A 4,520-nucleotide genomic window follows, 5' to 3' on the forward strand; every position below is an offset into this window, starting at 1 on the left:
GTACTTGAAGATTCTTTTTTTTAGCACTTGCAGAATTCAAAAGATTGTTCACTTTAAAATTCATTTCAAAGACAGGCATGGTGGTACACGCCTTTAATTCCAGCACTTGGGAGGCAGAGGCAGGAGGATTTCTGAGTTTGAGGCCAGCCTGATCTATGGAGTGAGTTCCAGGAAAGCCAGGGCTATACAGAGAAACCCTGTCTCGGAAAAAAAAATTCATTTCAAGGTCAAAAGGAAACAAATATTCTTTGAAAGGGAACTAATATTAAAATAAAGAAACACATTCAGAAAACAGAAGAAAATGCAATAGCAACCCTAAAAACAGAAAGCATAAATTTTTACATCAGACACAAAATCTCCAAAAAAAAGTTAAACAAGGGTGAAAACCAACAATAATCTGTTTGCAAGAGAAAAAGCTCTAAAATATTAGTGAGCCTAGGAAATGTTCTAAAGCCACTACACACAAAATAATTGTTACAAATTATCTAGAGAATAGAGAATGGATAGATGGCTCAGCAATTAAGAGTGGTGTATGGTGCACTGTTCCTGAAGAAGACTCAAGCTTGGTTCTCAGCACCTATGACAGGCAGCTCACTGTTCCAGCTCCAGGAAGATCCACATCCAATACCCTCTTCCGGCCTCCATGGGTGCCCACACATACATATATACTCATTCTTTAATATTCATATTCTCTCCCCCTTCCTCTAATAAAAATAAATCTTAAAAAAGAGACAGAACCAACTTTAATCCCAGAACCCAGGAGAAAGAGGCAGGCAGATGTCTGAGTTCAAAGACAACCTGATAAACATGGAAGAAAGAGAAAGAGAGAGAGAGAGAGAGAAAGGATAAAAGAAACAAGCATCTCTTTCAGTACTACAATAAAAATAAAAATAAAAATTATACAACTAAAGAAGCAAATAAAATCCAGCTGCATATGTAGCAGAGGATGGCCTAATCAGTCATCAATGGAAGGAGAAGCCCTTGGTTCTGTGAAGGGACTATGCCCCAGTGTAGGGAAATGCCAGGGCCAGTGGGAGAAGGTGGGTTGGTGAGCAGGGAGAGGAAAGAGGGAACAGGGGATTTTTTTTCAGAGGGGAAACTGGGAAAGGAGATATCATTTGAAGTGTAAATAAAGAAAATATCTAATTTAAAAAAAAAGAAGCAAACAAAAGAGTTTCAACGAACTTCAAAAGGGAAAGAATTGTGTTTTGTTTAGCTTTTTGTTTTTGAGACATAGTATTATTTATGTAGTGAAGGTTAATCTCATACTGGAAATAATACTCTTTCATCTCAGAGTGCTGATTATTACAGGTACATGCCATCATGCCCAGTTCTACAAGGCACCACTTTGACAGGATTCACCGGGAGCTGCAGGACTGCTGCCTCAGAAAGAAACTGGCTAAGAAACAGCTTATTTTACAATGACCTTTATATTTTAAAAGTATTTTTGGAACTGGGCATGGTGGTACACACCTTAAGTCCCAGCACTTGGGAGGCAGAGGCAGGTGGATCTCTGACTTAGAGGCCAGCCTGGTCTACAGAGTGAGTTCCAAAACAGTCAGTGCTACAGAGAGAAACTGTCTTGAAAAAAACAAGAGTTTTTTTTCTTTTATTATTTTAGGTTTTGTTTCAAAGCCAGCTGTGGTGGCACATCTGTAATTTTAATACTCCTTAGAAGCTAAGACAGGAGAATTACAGATTCAAGAGCAGCATGAGCTTTAAAGCAAAACTCTGACTCAAAGAAAAAACCCCAAGAAAGTTTGTATTATTGTTATTGTTGTTATTATTTTGTTTTTTCAAGACAAAGTTTCTTTTTTTCAAAAAATTGTTTTATTTATTTAGCTTCAAGTTGTAGCCCCCTCCCAGTCCCCCCTTTCACAGTTCCTCAACCCACCCCTCATCCCCCTTGCCTCTGAGAGGGTGGTCTCCCTCTGCTCCTCCGCTTCTTGAAGCCCCCCATACCCCTTCCCTGGGGCCTCAAGAGACAGGATTTCTATGTGTACCCCCAGCTGTCCTGGATCTTACTCTGAAGACAAGGCTGGCCTCAAACTCAGAGATCTGCCTGCTTCTACCTGCCAAGTGCTGAGATTAAAAATGTGAACCACGTGCGCTGGAGAAATGGCTCAGCGGTTAAGAACACTGACTGTTCATCCAGAGGTCCTGAGTTCAAATCTCAGCAACCACATGGTGGCTCATAACCATCTGTAATGAAATCGGATGCTCTCTTTTGGTGCGTCTGAAGTCAACTACAGTGTACTTACATATAATAAATAAAATAAATCTAAAAAATAATGTGAACCACTAACCAGTGGAAGTTTAATATTTCAACTAGGAATATTTGTGAATAAACTAAATGTGATAGTACTGGCAAATGTAATTACAAAAAAACTTGGGAAAATAGCACACAAAAAGAAACAAGTTTAAAGAGAGAACTTTCCATGCATTCTTAAGTGTGGATTAAAACCAACTAGTGTGTAAGCAATGTATACTGGCATTTGGAGGTGCAGACCAAAGCTACATGACACCATCACCACTACCACCACCCTACTACCACCCTAGTATGAAAAAAAGAATGTTTAACAGTAATAAAAACTAAAAATGGCTATCACACCTGAGGCATTACAGACTTTGTACTGTATACAGCAAGAATTTTGTTAAAATATAGACATACTTCTTGTCCTTGGGAGAAACATTCTCACTTCCTCATCTTCTCCAAGGTCCCCTTTACTTTCTGTAGCTTTGTGGCATCTTTAAGGAGTCACTTGTTGCCTCTGTAGCTGCAGTTCAGTCCTAAAAAAGAAGCATAATTCCATCACCTCACAAGAAAAGAAAGCACATTCTAGGAAGTCTACTTATCTAGCCCCTTAATCTTTCCTAATTCATTCTCAGAGCCCTGCACAAATACCAGGTGCACAGAGCCAAGTGAGGTCATTAAAATGCACACAGTGATTTACAGCAACTGCAAGTGCTGCTAGAGCACTGGTGTGAGCTCTGACCACTTAAAGCTGAGACTGGGGCATACCAACACAGGTCAGTGAGCTCAGCCATCAAATCAAGATGATTCATTAAAATCTCTTCATCCCCCACTCTAGTTAAGCTTCAGAGAGTCTGACAGCAGTAATTAGCTGATAAGCATGTGGCCTTCAACTTCCAGGATGTACAACCTAAGGATGTGCTCATTTTTATGTTCTTCCTTTGAAGCACCAGGCACATGTGTACAATTCCCCCCACTCCATATTCTTTGGTTCTAGGCCAAGCAACTATTTTTCTTTCTCCTCACTGATCCTTGCATCCACTTCATCCCATTTGCCCACAGGCAATGTTAGGCATATGGCAATTTATAGTGAATGAATAAAACAAAGTCTTTTAAACCAAAACCACCAAAGACGCTTTATGAGGTCTGAAAATTACTGGAAAAGGACTTTAAAAAAACACAGTGCTCTTGAGATCTACATTCCTTTACCAAAGCATTCCTCTTGATTAAAATGTCAATTAGCAAAATGGACCAAAGTGAGTATGCTAGTAGAAGGGCTCAAAACTTCAGATATTCACACCTAGCAAGGCATTACATTACAGGGCATCAGAGCTATGAATGTCTATGAATACAAACAGGTTTGGCTCTCACAAAGAAATCACTAACCAAAGTAGCTACACTTTATTACCATCATTCTTTTATCCTTACCATGCACTTATGCCTTTCCTACTGCATCAACTCTGTACTAGGAACTTCAGCTACATTAGCACATATAATCCTTACCGTGATCTTAGTATGTAAATTCTATTGTTATTAGTATATAAATTCTGTTGTTCTAATTACCCAGATGATGACACAGAGAAATTCAGTAAATTATTCTAGCTATGCCATGTGTACTATGATGCTTTTCACAGGCAAGCAAATTTAATTTTAATTTTCCAGTACATTGAAGACTCATCCCTATTTCACTTTTGTTTCCCTGGTTTTTTCCTAATTTACAATTTATTAAAAACCTAATTCATAATTTTCCAACTTTTTCTTATTTTAAAAAATTATCTTATGGACAGAAGAAAAAGAAAATCTGGGATCTAGAGAGATGGCTCAGTGATAAAAGAGCACTGCCAACTCTTGCAGAAGCCCTGGGTTCAGTTCCTAGTAGCAACATGATAGCTTACAGCTATCTGTAGGTCCAGGTCTAAGGGATCTTCTCCTGTGGGTAACACGCACACTTGGTGCACAGACATACATGCAGGCAAACAAGATACTCACACATAAAAAATAAAAATAAGTATCTTTTTCTGAAAAGAAAGAATATCTGATATTGTGAAAACAGAAGCAATAATTATCATAAACTATTAAATTCACTCACCTCTGTGATTTCTTCTACTTATTTTTAGCTATTTTGTTGTTTACCAAATTACCTCTAACTTTGTTTTGTTTGCTTGCTTCTTTCTTTTGTATTTAGTAGAGTTTAAAAACTTGGCTCTTACTGTGGTACAAGCCCAAAATAAGAACTATTTTTAGACATTGGATTTCATTGTAATAA

At 38.1% G+C, this 4,520-nt stretch overlaps 1 protein-coding gene across 11 annotated transcripts in view; it reads right to left on the bottom strand.

Moving 5' to 3' along the window:
- Positions 1–4,520, bottom strand: part of Zhx3 (zinc fingers and homeoboxes 3) — a 121,198-nt gene that overhangs the window by 68,222 nt on the left and 48,456 nt on the right. For all 11 annotated transcript variants that reach the window (XM_031372608.1, XM_031372607.1, XM_031372610.1 and 8 more), the window contains exon 2: positions 2,672–2,790. The gene's annotated coding sequence lies outside the window, so the exon portion shown is untranslated. The remainder of the gene's footprint in view (positions 1–2,671; positions 2,791–4,520) is intronic.

This window comes from Mastomys coucha, unplaced genomic scaffold, assembly GCF_008632895.1.
Source record: "Mastomys coucha isolate ucsf_1 unplaced genomic scaffold, UCSF_Mcou_1 pScaffold15, whole genome shotgun sequence".
NCBI classification, from domain to species: Eukaryota; Metazoa; Chordata; class Mammalia; order Rodentia; family Muridae; genus Mastomys; species Mastomys coucha.